At 46.9% G+C, this 19,128-nt stretch overlaps 1 non-coding gene across 1 annotated transcript; it reads left to right on the plus strand.

Moving 5' to 3' along the window:
• The first annotated feature begins 16,804 nt into the window (after nt 1–16,804).
• On the plus strand, nt 16,805–16,945 carry LOC146076522 (U4 spliceosomal RNA). Its single transcript, XR_014473922.1, has one exon. It is a non-coding gene; the product is annotated as a U4 spliceosomal RNA (small nuclear RNA).
• Nucleotides 16,946–19,128: the final 2,183 nt, after the last annotated feature.

Here is a 19,128-nt window from a genome sequence, read left to right on the forward strand (position 1 = left end):
GTTATATAAAATCTAACCTCTTTCTTCTTTCTTATCAATCTTTCCCTGTTTAGGCTGTCTCTTTCCCTTCACTCTTTTTCCAGCTTTTACTATCTTTCACTGCACCTCCCTCGATATGCCCCGTCCGCGCCGAGTGTCTCGCCCGCCCGCCCGGCTGGCAGAGGACGCCTACCTGGCTTGGGGGGCTGCAGGGCCAAGCGGAGCCATCCCTGGTGGTTCCTGTGGGGACCGGAGGGGTGCCCGACGCGGCACTGTGGCTCCTGAGCGGGCCGCGTCTCCAGCATATGACGCGGCCAGACGCCGGGCCTCGCGTGTTCAGCGCGCAGGCCGCGGCGGCCGCGCTTCACGCGGCCAGCCCTCGGGGGAGTCGGGCAGGGGTAGAGCCCGTGGCGCAGTGACGCGGAGTGGCGGGCCAGGCCTACGCCGCCCCGCAGCTCCCGAGGCTCCAGAATAACTGGCTTCTAGAGGCCGCGGTAGGCAGCAGCCACGCCGCAGTGACGGGGGGTCGGGCACGGGTAGAGCCCGTGGCTCCATAGAAAGGAATAATGGGCAGGGCCCCCGACACACAGCACGTGGCAATAAAGCCAGTGGCCCCACAGTGAGGCCTTCCAGCCGGGCTCGCGCCGGAAGGTCAGGGGGTCAGGTCAGGCGGAGTCAGAGTGCCAGTATGGGCACCAGGGACAGGGTCACTGTTCGCGCCAGCACTACTGTGCCGGATCATAGCGCAAGACAAAGGGGGCTTCCCTCTGGAACCCCTTCCCCTCACACTCCCGCACAGGGCAGAGGTCGGGGGCGGGCTAGGGGGGTAGCACAGGTGCAAGGACAGATGGCGGGGGGACAGTCAGGCCCTGCTGGGCTGGCAGGTGTCCCTCTGGGGACACCTAGGGGTAGGTCCCCTTTACACATTGCCAGCCGCCAATTACTCAGGCGAGCTAGGCTGTTTCCTCTGCGGTCTTCATCTGCACCAACCCCAGCGGCAGTGGCAGCAGCCACTACCCCTTTAACAACTGGGGATGGGGGGGCGCAACAGTTCCTGACGCTGCTGTCCAGCTTGATGAGTCAGGTTAGCCCTCAAGGGAAAATGTATCATTGTTCTAATTATGTTGCTATGAGCTGAGTAGACAGTCTTTGAAGTCCCAGAGAAGGGAAAATAGTCTAATCAGTGCTGTTAAGTGTATAGTGTGGAAGAGAAAAGCCAGCAGTTGATATACTGATCTACCAGAAGTCCATGTGGACAGATATTATTGATCAGATATAAATGAAACTGACCTATATTGGTAATACTTTATTATTATCTTCTCTTATGTACCAGAAACGCTAATTATTAAAGACCTGACAGAATATCATACAGTCAGGCAGGCTCTACCCACACCACTTTACTTAACCTGATATATCAGCACGATTTTTCATATTAAATATTGGGAATAAAATGCCAAATTCCTGAGTCACAGGAAAAACTCAGAACTTGTCAATAAAGACCTGTGGCTTCTAAACCCAAAACCTATCAGTACTGTACCTATATTATAAAAAACAACGGCACTCTTAAATTTTTTCTTGTCTGAGGGGATCCAAATAAATTTGATACCAGATATTCATGGGTGTAGAAATCCTGACACCAAAAAACAGCTAAAATAATTTAAAGGGCCGGGTGTAATATTTAATAAAGATCTCTCAAAATACACACCCAGAGGGGAATTATAACCCCCGGAGCATTATAAAGGAGGATACAGGTGTAATATTAGATAAAAGATCTTTCAAATATACACCCAGAGGGGAATTACACCCCTAGAGCATCATAAAGGATAAAATATCCTATACTATCCCAAATACTGAACCCACCCGCTGATATCAATTACCCCCAAAAAAAACAAAGGGATAAAGGGACACGAGGAAACCAATTATTGGTTATCAAATGCTTTATGTCCTCAGTGTCGGACTAGACCCTATAAGAAGTGACCCATAATGAGTTAAGTTATGACATACATAGCCATCTGGTACTGACTGATAGGAGAATAATTACAGAAATCCCTTGAGAAGTGGGAATTAAAACCCGTCAACAAAGAATACCAACTGTACTCCCTTCTCTAATCCAGGGACTAAATCTAAAGAACTATATTACCAACTACTCATAGCATTTTTTGTAGCCAGTCTTAGTGGTAATTTTATCGCTATAAATTCACCATTTCTTTCTTTTTGTGCATAACGCACATCACATATATATGTTACATGTTTGTATGTCTAAAGTCTTTTTAAACTCTCAAAATATTTCACAAACTCCAGAGGGAGATCTTCCTGTGAGATTATATATATAAAACAATCTGCACAGGCAACAGATCTCACTCCTTTTTAAACTTTGAATAAAAATTAAAAGCTAAGTTTTAAGACATTATACTCTTCTTCTGGTGTGCATCCGTAGTGCAATCCTTCTCTCTTCTTTTTGTCTTCATGCATATTACATTGCCTGGATAGCACCCACTGCCAGAAATTTTCAATAAGGCACCTGATTAACCCTCCCCGAATTGAAATATACTTCTGGGGTATATCATAGGAATTAATGTGTGCGGACCCTTAACAAATCCTCTCCCCTCATCCCCCTACAAAAACTAGCCCTCAAGGGGGGCAGGTGTCCGCCCCTAGTCAGTCTGCTACTGCCTCTTCCGGTGCGATTAACCCTCCTCATGCAGTGGTGGCGGGTCCTTCCACTTCTCACCAAGGGTCTACACCCCTCACGTCCGTGGCGGTTGTCGCATCCGGGACTCCTCCAGTGGGGACAGTGGATACTTCGGCCGAGATGAGCCTCGTGCCAGCGAGAGGCGCTGCAGGTGGGTCAGCAGCTAAGCGTAAGCTGCGCAGGCGTAGGGCGCACACCTCATCCTCCTCGGGTGGGTCCGATTCGGGAACGTCCGAGGGGGAGGGCGGCCGCAAATCACGCAGGAGGCGTCGGCACCGACGTCGCCGACACTCCAGTTCTAGCGGGAGCTCTGGATCACCACTTTTCCCTAGGGGGCAGGTGGTTCAATGTGAAAATACTGCAGTGCTTAGGGGTCTGCGACGCAGCGTACAGGAAAGAATAAATGAAGGGAAATATGTTAGTTTCTTTTCCATGACGGCACAAGCCGAAAAGGAATACCGGGCAGCCAAGCGCCGAGGCGGTATAGGGGAGGAAGCCTTCTGCACCTATCACCGGTGGCAGGCGGGCATGTTTATGTTCGCGGCTTGCTACCTGGAGACGAGGCCACAGGAACACATGAATATGGTGCGTTACATGCACATGATTCATCAAATGTTCCTCTCGGAGGCTGACTCATCATGGCGCTCCTATGATGAAAATTTCAGGCGCAAGCAGTCGGGATTGCATGTCATGGCATTCGGGTGCAAGGACGTGGAGATCTGGATGGGGCCGAAGCCCTCTTCAGCTCAGGTGTCCACACAGGTCTCCACCCCTCCCCCGCGAAAACCCCAGCCTCCCTTTCGAGGGAGGGCGGGGGGAACCCCCGCAGGTCGTTGCTTCGCCTTTAACGGTGCGGGCTGCTCCCTCGGGGCCACCTGCAAGTTCAAACATGCTTGCTCCAAGTGCTGGGGCAATCATCCTTTCAAGGATTGCAGGAAAGGAAAGCAGGGAGGGGCCACCCAGGCTGCAGCAGCCGGGGGTGCACCTCACTAAGGCCCCTTCTCCTGTGCGGGTCGACCGCTTGGCCAGCTGGCTGAGTAGGTACCCGCGTAGGGGGGAGGCTGAGTTCCTGGAGTCCGGGTTTCTCCTGGGCTTCCGCCTCCCTATACAGGGGAACATCATAGCCCACGCCCCCAGGAACTTAAAATCTGCTATCCAGATGCCCGGGGTAGTTTTAGAAAAGGTGGCCAAGGAAGTGAGCCTGGGTAGAATGGTGGGTCCATTCCCGGCACCACCTATCGAGAACTTAGTGCTATCCCCAGTGGGGGTGGTCCCCAAAAAAGCCAGCGGCAAGTTCCGGCTCATCCAGCACTTGTCACACCCCCCGGGTACATCGGTCAACGATGCCATCCCTGAGGACTTGTGCCGCGTGCGGTACCAGTCGTTTGAGGAGGCGCTGGATATAGTGCGCGGCCATGGCCCCGGGGCTCTGATGGCGAAGGTGGACATTGAATCGGCCTTCCGCCTTCTCCCGTTCCGGTTCATGGGCTTTCGCCTCCCCACGGGTTTCTACGTGGACAGGTGTTTGCCTATGGGCTGCTCGATTTCTTGCGCCTACTTCGAGCGCTTTAGCAGTTTCTTACACTGGTGCGTAGTGACAGGCTCGGGCGAGTCGGGAGTGGCCCACTACCTGGATGATTTCCTGTGCGTGGGACCCGCAGGATCACAGCGGTGCGGTCTTATCCTGGCATACCTGCAGGATCTTTTTCAGCACTTGGGGGTTCCCATAGCGGTGGACAAGACGGAGGGGCCAGTATCGTGCCTGTCCTTCTTGGGCATCGAGATCGATACTGTGGCAGCCTGCTGCCGCCTTCCGCTAGACAAGCTGGCTAGACTTCAAAGGGCGGTTAGCCTGGCGTTAGCCACGGGAAAACTCCAGTTGCGCCAGCTTCAGTCTCTACTAGGGCTTCTGCACTTTGCCTGCAGGGTAATACCCATGGGCAGGGTGTTTTGTAGGAAGCTGGAGAGATCCATGGCCGGGGTCAAGCACCCCCTGCATTACGTCCGCCTGCGAGCGGAGGTGAAGAGGGACTTGCGCATCTGGCTTGCCTTCCTGGAGCAATTTAATGGGGTCCTTATTTGGCCAGCAAAACCCCGCACCAATGCGCAGTTGCAACTGTATACCGAAGCTGCGGGCGGGTTTGGCTTTGGAGCCTTCTTGCACGGTTCATGGTGCGCCGCGCCATGGCCCGTCGAGTGGATTGCCGAGGGCCTCACAAAAAACCTTTTGCTGCTTGAGCTGTTTCCCATCGTAGTCGCCCTGGAACTGTGGGCAGAGAGGCTCCGCGACTCTAGTATAATATTTTGGTGTGACAACTTGGGAGTAGTGCACGCGGTGAACAGACAGGGCTCAGCATCCATGCCGGTCGTTCGCCTCCTTGCGCGGCTAGTACTAAAATGCCTGATGTTTAACATCCAATTCATAGCGCAGCATGTACCCGGAGTAGAGAACTCTGTGGCAGACGCATTGTCCAGGGCCGACTGGGTTAAGTTCCGGGCCTTGGCACCTGATGCAGATGTGGTTGGTGAACGCTGTCCCTCTTATATTTGGCAGATGATCAGGCCGGAGTGGAGGGGCTAGCCATGCGGGCTGTAGCACCGAGGACGCTCCATTGCTATCAAGCAGGATGGCAGGAGTGGGAGCAGTTCCGACTGTCCGCATCGCAAGCAGGTAAGACACCTGAGGCGGCCATGGTGGCTTTTGTGTGGAGTGCATACTCCTCTGGTCGCTCTGTCGCCTCCGTGCGCAGAACTTTGGCAGGGGTGTCATTTTTCTCCTCTCTGCAGGGTAGGGCGGACCCGTCACGGTCATTCTTGGTGTCCAGGGCGTTACGGGGTTGGCGGAGGGCTACGCCCGTTCTCCCAGACTGCAGGCGCCCTATTGATATGTCGTTACTTCCAGCATTGCTGGACGCCCTGGTGGACATTTGCTGGCCTTATTATGAGGTCCTGCTGTTCCGCACGGCGTACGTAATGGCGTATCACGGGGCCTTCAGGATTGGGGAGCTGGTGGCCCCGTCAAAACGGGCGCCCTCACCTTTGACCGTGGACGATCTGGTGGTCCAAGCTGATTCGGTGCTATGTCACCTGCGACGTTCCAAGACGGACCAGGCTGGGAGGGGGCGGTGGCTGTCCTTGCTCCCGTGCACGGTGGAAAGGGCGTGCCCTGTGACGTTGGTCTCGACCTTCGCCCAGGTGCGCCCGGACCTCCCGGGCGCATGGCTGATACACGAGGATGGGTCACCGCTCACCAAATACCAATTTTGTCATGTATTGGGACGGGCGCTGGAGGCCACGGGTCTCGATCCTAAGGAATTTGGGTCTCATTCCTTTAGGATTGGGGCGGCTACCTCGGCGGCTGCGGAGGGCCGCTCCGACGCAGAGATTCAAGCTCTGGGTCGATAGCGCTCGGCAGCATTCCGGAGGTACATTCGGCCAGCTTTATCTGTCACTTTCAACCTTGGTCAACTGGACGCATAAGCGCTCGCCAACTTCCAGTGGGGGCCTTGAGGTGTGTTTTCACATCCGTCTGGGGGCACAATTCGGCTATAATTACAATCTGGCATGGCGTACTTGTTAGTTTACTCCAGACGGTGTGTTTTGTGCCTCAAGAGCTGGTCGGCCAGGGTTTTTCTCATTCCTCTCTCCTAACAAGTGTGATGAATGCATGGCATGCAACATTGTCGACAGCCTTCTAACCTCTATATAAATATTTCAGGTCGACAGGACGTTAAGTCCATATGGATGATTGGACATTCCTTTGTCTATTGGGCTTCCAGGGCTAACATCGCTTCTGATATAAGTGTGTTTGGTCGAGCTGGGGAGGTTAGGTGGCTGGGTGAGAGAGGCATGCTGTGGGGAGGACTGCAGGCGGGGCTGATTCGAGCCCTGCGAAATTTTGGGGTCCCGAAGGTCATCATATTTCATCTGGGTGGCAATGACCTGGGGCGGGTAACCGCTCTTGAGCTACGCTCAGTGATGGTTCGGGACCTCTATTTTATTTCACGGTACTTACCGACATGCAGGTTAGTGTGGTCCTCCATTATCTCCAGGATTGTGTGGAGGAATGCTGTGTCCTGCCCCCGCCTGGAGCGTTCACGGAAGACGGTGAACGCTGCAGTTGAGAGGTATCTGCTGACCAGTGGCGGGGGTGTTATTCGCCATGAAGCCATCAGCTTTCAGCGGAGTGCGCTGTATAGGAGCGATGGCGTTCATCTGAGCCCGGAGGGCGTGGCTCTGTTTTTAGGCGATGTTTTTAGTTGGTTAGATGCACAGTGCTGAGCGTTTCCTACTTGGTGGCGGTGCTGCGGCTTAGGGCCTAGCTTTGGCGGTAAAGAACGGTCATCCTTGTAAGATCTTGATGTGTGTGTGTAGATAGTGGGGTGTCGCTCTCTCCTGACATCGATGGTCATCGGCCATGCTCCCGCCCGGGGTGGTGGTCACCACTAGCAACGAGTGGATGACCGGGGAGAGCGATCACCAGCGATGGTGTGTATGGTAACATCTTTAACCCCACTTTCCTATAATGACCGTTCTTTGGTGCCGCCACCATTATATATATATATATAGTTTAGTTTAATTGTCAAATAAATTTGACATTCATGTTTGAAACGCCAGCACTTGTGTCTGTGTCTTTTTTATTAGATAAGTTATGGTTTAAGGTTTAGGTTAAGTTATGGGTGAGTGGAAGCGTGGACCTGGGGGATACCTGATGGGGAGTTTATTAATTAAATGAAAGCGAAAAAAAGCAGAGGTACACTTAAGGGGGTGCACCTGGGGGGCATTACTACTTTGATTGAGTAGCTCTCACCACTGATGTAACATGTGCAGAAAGAGTTACATTTGGGTAAGTTATTTTGTTTCTGTGCTGAGTAAATACTGTCTCTGCACATGTTACACCTGCCCCACCTGCAGTGCACATGATTTTGCCCATTGAAGAAAGAGTTTGCTTTGCTACCCAACCAGAATCACCCTCTTAGCCACTATAGCGCTTGCCCAAAGCTTGTGTGGGGCTTTTCCCCATTCTTTCTGTGCGCATGCACAATAGCTAGGATCCGGGCTGCAGCTGAGGCATACCATTGGATAGACAGCAACTAGGTCGACAAGCATTAGGTCAACACCACTAGGTCGACTAGCATTAGGTCAACACCACTAGGTCAACTAGCATGAAGTTCAACATGACTGAAGGTCAACATGCAGGAATGTCGATATGGGTTAGTTCGACAGGGTCATTAGGTCAACACATAACCTGACCAGAGCTGCTGATGATTCCCCCACACTGGGACATTATAGAGAGATCTCTGCAGACATGTGTATTAAATCCATCTACAGTGATACAAGGGGTTTAAATAGAAGAAAAGTAGAAGGGTTAATGGGGTTTTAAAAGGAAATATGAATGAACAAATATTTCTAGAATGAAATCCACAGAGATGGACGCATCCCAAAACCTGTGATGTAAATGTGGTTGTTGCCTTGCGGATTAATGTTTTCCCACATTTCCATGTCCTCACAGCTTACAGAGAACCATCCAATTCCGTTACATGATCCATCCAATGTCATTTTCAGATGGGAAGATTTGCACAGTCCTTGGTTGCTCAATATTGTCCCAAAACGGGCCCATATATTACATACATATATATCAGTTAGAAATGATGACGTATCAAACCTCGGGGGGTATTCAAAACAAGTTAGATCTGTTTTGTCTGAAAAGGCCACGGATTGTCGAATTCTCTGGCATTTTTCAACAATACGTGGCCGTTTTCGACAATCCTTTGACTTTCCGACACACGACAGTTGGACCATAGAATTCCGACTGTCAAGTTCCTGTCGAACGAAACGAAAATGGATTTCCGACTGTCGGAACGTTCTGCCAGTTGCGATTCCAGATTGATTACCCCCCCCCTTGGAGAGAGATGGGTGTGGATTAACTCACAATGTCTAGGAAAACAGTCAATTGGTCTACACCGAAAGGTTGACATGGAGTAGGACAACATTGGCAAAAGGTCGAGATGCACCAGGTTGGCAGTACCAAAGGTCAATATGTTCTAGATCGACAGTGGCAAAAGGTCGAGATGCACTAGGTTGGCAGTACCAAAGGTCAATATGTGCTAGATCGACAGTGGCAAAAGATCAACACAAGTAAAAGGGCTACAATGGAAAATCAGCTGCGTAAGTTCACCCCAGTTGTTTGGAGGCAAGATTTACTGGTGCCTCCCCCCCCCCCCCCACACCCCCCACAACCTTATATAATATATCTATATATGTGTCTGTTCTTATATATAAATATATGAACACTGACATTGCAAGCATATCCCAAAAAAACATCAGATCGGCAAACAGAATTGCGTTAAGTGCTATGTTTAACTGAACGTACATTCAAATAATCTCGCAATCTATTGTATAATGTAGAGCAGTGTTTTTCAACCACTGTGCCGTGGTACACTAGTGTGCCTTGAGCTGTTCTCAAGTGTGCCCCCAGATCTAGCGATGCTCAAACCAGTTTACAGCCACCACCAGTTCAACTGTTATTTACTGGTCTCATGTAAAGGACCAATGTATTTTATTTTTATTACCTGTGGGGACCAGTGTGATTGTTTTTTTTATATGGGGGCCAATCGGTTTTTTATTTTTTTCCTGTGGGGACCAATGTGTTTTGCCCTGTGGGGATCTCATGGTGTGCCTTGGCAATTTGAAAATCCTATTTAGTGTGCCGCAAGGTAAAAAGGTTAAAAATCACTGATATAGAGCCAACTACACAGTGTAGCGGGAACACACACCTGTGTGGGGGCTCCGCGGGCAGACAGGCACATGAAGGGCACGGAGCCCCCACAGTGATACAGCTTACACATGACCCTCACTGCATATATTTTCTTACATGATGCTAACAATGTACTTCCAAGATCCAAATCTATCTAAACCTATATTTAAGTCTGTCCCGTGGCTGGAGGGAAGAATTTCTGGGATGAGAACCCCATAATTTAGCACATGACCTCAGTCTCTTTACAATATTTATTTTTCATAATATTTCTTTCCATTTAAAAGAGCTGACAGAGCTTTAATCAAATTCACCCAGGGAATAAGATACTTTAATATGCACACAGGCAGAGTTTAACCCTTTGTGTTACACAACTTTTGCATGTTTGGAGTTCTATGCTAGAGATTAAAGCTGCTGTGGTTGCCCATAGCAACCAATCAGCTTCAATTTCTTGTTTATTTATCACCGTCTAGGAGATAATAGATATAATCTGATTGGTTGCTATGGACAATATCATATCTACAATAGAAATCCCATCTTTGTAAATGTAATCCTGAGCAACCAGCTGCCATTAGGCCTAATTCAGACCTGATCGCAGGACAGATTTGTTCTCAAAATGGGCAAATTTGTCCTGCGATCGGGCATGAATTACATCCATTACATACCTCCCTAATTTTTTGGATGGTTGCACAGCCCATCCGGGGCTGGCGGTGTCCCTTGGGGAGGGGGGCAGGTGTCAGTCATCCCTGCTACCCACTGCTCTGCTGACAGTAAATAGACACTGTGCCACCAGGGCTCTTGGCGGAAACATATATTAATAGTGTCCCCCTGCTGTGGCATTACCCTGATGGCTTTTGGAGCCCGCGGCTTGCTGTGTTCCACGGGGGGGGGGGGGGGGGGGGGGGGGGCAGTTGTCAGTCCTTCCTGCTACCCACATTCCACACATGATGGATTCCTCCAGAACAGCACAGAGAGCTGTCATCCAATGTATCGTAGGATGAAGGCGGTGTACGTAGAGCGGTCCCTCGCGCTGTGCACCATATTCCAGTGGTGTTAGCGGTATGAAGCGGGACGCAAAAGCATCAAGAATTTGCCGCAGTCCATGCAGGCACACTTTGTCACCAAACCTGTCACGATTTGGGAGTGCCATGGAAAAGTTGGCCATGGTATTGGTAAATCTGGTAGTGGTTTGGATGGTTCAGGAATATAGCAAAATTGTTTTATGATATATTGAACTGGAAATATTGGGAAATAGGCTAAGCACCACCTCCATTTTTGACTGGGCCATGGCCTAACCAGCACCTGCCAGCAGTAGCCATTGAGTGGCACATACCATCAATGGGTCACTATAAATAGTCTGTGCCATCAATGGTTATCACCAAAATGTGCCATCAATGGTATGTGCCATCAATGGTTATCACCGATGACACAATTCATGGTGACCTTGATGGGCAGCCCACCGATGGCCATCTCTATCACAAACGCAATAACTGAAACAGACCCAAATGCACTAACAAATTGAGAGAACATTCCAAAAGTATAGAGTACGCCTCATATATCCCTTATCAATAGTGACCCCTGCTGGCAGAACTGGGTAATCGCAAATAGTCCATGTAGAACAACTATTAGTTATAATTATAGGGGTATAGACAGATTTAATAACTTTTTTTTTTAAACTAAAATAATGTGAAATAGGGTGTTCTTACATTTTAAGTATTTAAGATAATTTGGAGCAGTTTTATATAAAAATTCCTGCCTCCTGGCAGCTTTCTCTGGCTGTATGCAGAGAATGCGGTGCAGCAACCTGGTTGTTATGATCAGCTTTGAGTTTCTGATGGACACACAAGCTGATCACTGTGTTATGTATATAATTCTACTCACCTATAGCCAGGGACCAGGGATCGGTGAGGGCTGTCAGCCATTGCGTATGAAAAAGTCCAGAGCTTGGACAGACACTACATGACCATGCCTCCAAGGATTGCGGCGTCTTCCCCCATACCTCTGGATTTAAATGCCGCAATCCGCGGGTCTCAGAGGAGGGGGCGGAGCTAAAATGACCACAATCGCGTCATTTTAGCCCCGCCCCCTCCACGGAGATCCGTGAATTTGTTTTTTTTTTTACATCCTGGGGGCGGGGCTTAATGATGTAACGCTCAATGAAATGCTGGGCATTCCCATGGGCAGGACTCATGTGTGCCGTCCTCCACCCGCACTGCTCGATGCAAATGGGCTGGCGACTATACAAGTCGCGATGTCTGTTTGCAAACGGAGCCTGCACATGCGCATAAATGCTTATAAACATGCGCTGTAGAAATGCATCGCTGCTCCGTGCAAACATACGGGAGAGCGTGGTGATCAGAATAACCTCCAATAGGCGACCAATATCGTGGGGGGGGGGTCACAACTCCATGTTGCTGACCATCAGGCTGATGACTTTTCTAATCTCAGTCAGTGATTCAAGGATTCTGAAAATTCTGTTGAATCATCTGTTATGTTAGACTCCTCACATCACTCCACAATGCTGCCATGTATGTGCTGTCTGCTGACTACACATGTGATGGTCCTTCTGCAGGGCCCTGCTGGGGTCCTGTAATTATTTTTATTGTCTAATGGGGTCCCAGAGCAAAATAGTTTGAGGAACCCTTGTCTATGGTGATTGAGACCTCAGTGTAAGTGGGCCCGCCCAGTTGCGACATCACGTGAGACGGAACGGGCTGTGTGTATGGAGAACACACTGCCCGATCCAACAACAGATATATTTGCAGATCAGTTGATCTACAGATATATCTGTGTAGCTAGGGGTTGGTTTGCAGAGAGGCATGAATGAAATATGGATAGTCCCTTCAAAAAATAGATATCAGCTTAATAGCATGAATTAATAGCATCTATTTTTTGAAGGGACTATCCATATTTCATTTTTATTTTTTCGCCTATGGTCGCATTGCATTACCATCAATGCTGACATGACGATATGCGCCTAATGAAATAAAATAGAAGTGTGATTCACTGTCAAGTGGGCTATTGAGCCAATCACACGACACATATTTTTTCTTCTATATTGTTGTTTATCCCCAGCTCTTGTCATATATTCTGAAGGAATCATATTAAAAGTTACGTTTTAAATTAGTTACATTTACAATCAAAAGAGCCCACAAGCATTTTTCGTCTATTGTTTGCCTCTCTGCAAACCAACCCCTAGCTACACAGTTACGTTTACTAGATGCCGGGCGCACCACCAATCGACAACTACAAGAATTAATTACCCAGTAGGGTACTTGTGTATTTTGGCGGCGCCCACGATGAGGATCGCGTCCATCGTGTGTGAAAAATCGGGTCCATCGCGTCCATCGCGTCGCGTCGTGTGCATTAACATGGCACACGACGCGACCGACGCGATGGACGCGATTTCTCCATAGGCTTCAATGTTAAAATATTTAAACATTGAAATCGTGTCGGTCGCGTCGGTCTTGTGCCATTATAATGGCACAAGATAAGATGGACTTGATAAAGTCCATTTTACATGGAATAAAATGGGAAATGGGCCAATATGGCCCATTTCTCATTGTATATGTCCCCGTCATGTCCAAATATAACTGCCCCCCCATTGTGAGCGGCACCCCAGTATTGACGTCAACCCGAAGCGTGGCGAGCGCAGCGAGCCCGCGAGGGGCGGCGGTGCGCGTCCTCCGACCTTTTCATACCCCTACTATCCACGTCGGCGTGGAGTTGAGAATAGAATAGTGTGGCGAGCGCAGCGAGCCACCGAGCCCGAAGCGGACACCTGTGAAGCCTGCGTGGGGACGCGGATACCTGTGAAGGTATCCGCGTCCCCTCGCGGGGCTCGCTGCGCTCGCCATGCTTCGGGCTCGGTGGCTCGCTGCGCTCGCCACACTATTCTATTCTCAACTCCACGCCGACGTGGATAGTAGGGGTATGAAAAGGTCGTAGGACGCGTACCGCCGCCCCTCGCGGGCTCGCTACGCTCGCCACGCTACGCTCGCCACGCTTCGGGTTGGCGTCAATACTGGGGTGCCGCTGACAATGGGGGCCATTTATATTTGGACATGACGGGGCCATATACAATGAGAAATGGGCCATATTGGCCCATTTCCCATTGTTTTCTATGTTAGATGAACTTTATCAACTACATTTGATCTTGTGCCATTATAATGGCACAAGTCCGACGCGACCGACAGTATTTCAATGTTAAAAATATTTTAACATTGAAGCCTATGGAGAAATCGTGTCGGTCGCGTCGGTCGCGTCGTGTGCCTTAACTTTAAGGCACACGACGCGACGGGATGGACCCGATTTCTCCATCGGGTTCAATGTTAAAAATATTTTAACATTGAAGCCTATGGAGAAATCGCGTCCATCGCGTTACGTCGTGTGCCTTAAAGTTAAGGCACACGATGCCCGCGACGGGCGCCGCCAAAATACACAAGTACCCCCAGTAGTTCTTTATATTGGTTTCATATAATTTATTTTATCATCTTTGGTTAAGTCTGTGCGGCTCCTCCTACATCCCATATTACTACAGATATATCTGCCAGTGTCTACAGCGTATCTTAGGAAACCTGTACTCCTGTGTCTCTATCTGCACTGCATACTGTCATGCTCACATTCTGACTTCCTGGTTCTGCTGCTGCATAAGAGGGACAGCTAGTGCAGTAGGACCCAGGGTACCATCACCTTGATAAAGTTGCTAGAGCAACGAAACACGTCTGCACAAGCGACCCACCCAGCTCAGGTACTTTCAAGCCACCAAAGTGTCCGGACCAGCCTCGACATCTGAATTTGTGGTCCTCCCGGGTGACGATCCGGTTGAGGTCCCCACCTACCTCCAAGTGAGCCAGCGTAAAAACATTCCAGGCTACCACAAGCATAGAAGGCTGCTTCCTCCATAAAGTCTAAAAAGGAACATTCCCACCTGCTTTTGGGATTAACCATACCAATGAGGCACCACTAGGAATGGACACACTGCTACAACAGGTCACATGACGTAGGGCAGTACGGATGGTGTAACGGTGAGCATTACCGCCTCACAGCACTGAGGTCATGGGTTCAATACCCACCATGGCCCTAACTGTGCAGAGTTTGTATATTCTCCCCGTACTTGCGTGGGTTTCCTCCGGGTATTTCAGTTTCCTCCCACAATCCAAAAATATACTGGTAGGCTAATTGGCTACCAAAAAATTAACCCTATGTCTGTATGTGCATGTACATGTGGCAGGGACTATAGATTGTAAGCTCCACTGGGGCAGGGACTGATGTGAATGTTCAAATATTCTCTGTAAAGCGCTGCGGTATCTGTGTGCGCTATATAAGAAACTGGTAATAAATAAATAATAAATAAATGACCTAACAGTGACTATATCATTAATACAAACCACCTGAGCTATAGGTCACTTTTTATTTATTGCTCTTATCTACGTAATTGATGTATGTCTATTTGTATCCACCTAATATATTTTTTATTAAAATTTTGTTTTATTAAAATTGTGATAGTCACAATATCGTTGTCATCTACCTACATAGCACAGTTGTAACCCCTCCTTTTTTCCTTTTGCATCTTTGCACAGGAGTGACACCCCCGTTTCACATAACTGCAGCTTAGCACAGCAGCCCACCACTCAGCGCCCCATCAGATACTTGTTATCTGTTTGTATCCATTTCTCCCAGGTACAGTAGGCCTGCCCCGCTTGGAGGTGACCCAGCAGATCACTTCTGCAACCGGCGCGACTCGCAGGATTTGATACAATGTGCACAGGACCGTGCATTGCATCGGACCTGCTGTCAATCACATGCGATTTGGATGCTTTTCATGCAAATGATCGACGCAATCTCATGGAAAAAGCCCAAATCCATGTAAATTGCCTAGTGTATGGGGATACAGTCATTTGGTCTACAACAAGAAGGTCGATAAGCATTGGGTCAACACCATTAGTTTGACATATAGAAAGGTTGACATGGGTCTAGATCGACATGGGTTAGGTCGACAGGGTCATTTGGTCGACACAAGCATTAGGTTGACATGGGCAAGGTCGATAGTCAAAAGGTCAACATGGGGTTTTTCAATGTCTTTTGGCCGACATGTGCCAACAGGCGGTATTTCATGCCCTACCATCCACTAGGGCATGGTGGGAGAATAAAATAGTGTGCCGAGCGTAGCGTGGCACCAAGCCCAAAGCATATCGAGCGCAGCGAGCCATGCTAGGGGCCGCAGTGCACTTTAACCTGTGTCCATGTCGACTGTGTAGACATTCGGGTAAAATAAACAGTGAAAACCCCCATGTCGACCTTTTGACTGTCGACCTTGCCCATGTCAACCTAATGCTTGTGTCGACCTAATCCATGTTGACCTAACCCATGTTTATGTCAACCTTTCTGTATGTTGACCTAATGCTGTTTACCCAATGCTTACAGTTGCATAGTACTTTCGAATGTTGCAGAATCAATAATTGTTGTATTATTATTTAAGTACTGTACAGTATATCCAGGAGAATGTAATTATCTGCAGTCAATTACAACTGCTAATTGATTACTGGGGGTAAATCAGTTGATGCCATAACTGTCATTATCAGGGGTTATTTTTTACTTGGCCAGAGGCTAAAAATGACTAATTGTTGCTGGAAAAATGGGCATTAATTCGATTGGCTGAAGAAAAGAACAGGAAAAAATACTGCAAAAATATTTTTTTCCCCCCTCAGATAATGGAATTCCCCCCCATAGTGGTAAAACATGAAAACAATCTATGGACCTGGGAATGTTGAGAGAGCTGCAAAAGTTTATTCTTCAATCTATGGCTTTTATTTTATGACATTAGTTTTTGTTTGACAACACTTATGATTTATCGTCTCTTGGGACTGCAATGGGGACCAGATATTCTCCTGGTTTTACAAATACTTATATGGGTTATTCCTAAACATCTGGAGGAAACATGCAACAAGAGTGGTCCCCTATGGAAACTTTTTATTTATTATTTCTGAGATGGGGCCTCCTGCTCTTTTACTAGCATTTTAGATTAACTAACCCTTTCATGCATGCATTTTAAATGTATTCGTTTTCAGGACCATTAAAGTGCACAAAAGTTTTTCATTTGTTCAAACTATAAAAGTAAAAATTTGTACCTAGCACCAACCATCAGTGAACAATTTACACAGTACCATTGTGTCCATCTCTGAACCCAGCCTAATATCCTCCTGCTGGGCTACTTTGTCTGAGTCACTTCATTAATGGCCTGAGGTGGTAATTGCCATAAAAGAAAATGCAAATCCACTCCCAGAATCCTCTGGTCCTCAGGAACTAATGACGATATGTCTCCACAGCCTTAGCCAGCATTTTGTGTAAGGTGATCCTTGCTTTACTAGAGTCCAGTTAGCTTTGCGCAGTGGCAGTATCATAGCCAATGAGGTTAATCTGAGGCGTGATTATTGCTTTTTGAAAACTTTTCCCAATACCCCGCCATGATGACTTGAAATATAGTCAGCATAGGCAATTTTTGACAGTCTCCTTGGAGACTGAATAATGTGTTAAATAATAGATCTACATAGAGAACAAAACTGTAAGGGTTGTGTTTGTACATAGATTTTTTATTTGAGAACTATCATTCTAGAAACTATTTATTACTGTTGGCCATCATTGTGATTGCCATTGATGCTAATATACTATATGTCATTGATGACCATCAATGGTTTTAACCATTTTTATTTGACTGACTAGACCATAGGCCAATCAAAATCTGGGAGCAGGGCTTCATGGGTGTCCTGAAACTTTCGGAAAATTGAAAAAACTATTTGATTATGCTGTGCCATCTCTTCAATGTCAAAACTATTCTACATTGACCATAAACCATTGATAAGTTTGACACATGGATGGACATCCCTAATATATATAAACTATGGAGCAAAAAAAATATTTTTTAGACTTTTTGTATATCTGTTTGTTCTGGCATCACGCAAACACTGCTGGAGTTATTTGGATGGAGTTTTTACTACTGTTTAGCTTAGTGACCTAGAAATAAACTGAGTTATGTATTAAATGTAAAGTGTATTTTTATGTGCAGTATACAATGATGGGGGGGGGGTATTGATTTTGGAGACACAATGTATTGGTAAAATCCAGAAATCATAGTGGAAGAAGTAGTGAAAACACTAGTTACCCAGCATCCTGTGCCATGTGGCCAATTTTATTTTTCCTTTTTTTAACTGTGCATGCGTCAAAATGATATAAATGTTTGGAAAGATTGATATTTTCCTGATTACTTTCTGTATAAAATACAAACAGGGCAATCCCGTATTGATGTAGAAGAGTGATGCTGGACCACAGATTTGCCATTCCTACTTCTTATGGCTATGACCAAATGTTAAACAGGTGATGGACGATAGTGGTGCTGAAATAAAGTAAGGTCACCATTTATTAAAGGTATGCTAAGTGGAATTCCAATTATAATTACTACCTGGAGACAGAAGGTTTTTACCTTCATTATAAGGATCATTTTCTCATTGTTAAAGTATAAATCATAGTTAATTCTTGTGTTTTTGCCTAGATTATGATTAGTTTCATAGTGCTTTGTTAAATTTACTACTGTTTTATTATTATTATTATTATTATTATCATTATGTAAGTATTGTAGGTAAATTATCACTTCTAATCGATTCACGGGGGTATTTCAATTGATGCCAGTAGTTGGCATTATCAGGGATTATGTTTCACCTGGACTGGCCAGAGGCATGAGAAACATCTCCAATAATCGTTGTTGTTTTGTGGCGGAAATTGTAACAATACATAGATCCAGGAACTTATTCCAGATCCCATGTGTTTGCTAATTGTTGCTGTAAACAATTAGATATTAATTGGAATGCCTGAAGAAAAAAGAACAGGTAAAAAATAGCAAATATATTTTTTTCACAGATATAGGAATTCCGCTCCATTGTGCTAAAAAACAAAATCAGTGTTTTTTTGTCTGATTTCACACAGCTTTATTGTATGAATTCTGCTGTTTATGGGGATACTCCTGTTTAAAGATATTTAAAGGAGGAAATAATTTTTTTTAGATGTATGGACATGGGAATGTTGAGGGATCTGCAAAAGTTTATTCTTCAATCTATAGATTTCATTTAATGACATTGATTTTTGTTTGACAACACTTTTTATTTAATGTTTTTTGGGACTGCAATGGGGACCAGATATTCTCCTGGTTTTACAAACACTAATATGGGTCATTCCAAAAATCGGTACATCTGGAAACGGGCAACAAGGGTGGTCCCCTATGGCCACTTTTTTCTATTTTTGGGATGTGGTCTCCTGCTCTTCTACTTGCATTGTAGATGAATTAATCTTTCATGCATGAATTCAATATACTGTATATTTTTTTAAATGTATTCGTTTTGATGGCTTCTAGAAATGCACAAAAGTTTTTATTTGTTCAAACTATAAAAAAAAGTTGTACACGTGTCCTCCCAGCTCCTCCCTCTCAGTGGCCAAGTTTAGTTCAGTGCCATTGTGTGTCTATCTCTGAATTCGGATAAAATGCTCCTGCTGGGCTTCTTTGTCTCAATCACTTTATTAATGGCCTGAGGTGGTAATTGCCATGAAAGAAAATGCAAATCCACTCCCAGAATCCTCTGCTCCTCAGGAACTAATGACGATATGTCTCCACAGCCTTAGCCAGCATTTTGTGTAAGGTGATCCTTGCTTTACT

Source organism: Crinia signifera, chromosome 4 (assembly GCF_055691185.1).
Source record: "Crinia signifera chromosome 4, ASM5569118v1, whole genome shotgun sequence".
Lineage (NCBI taxonomy): Eukaryota > Metazoa > Chordata > Amphibia > Anura > Myobatrachidae > Crinia > Crinia signifera.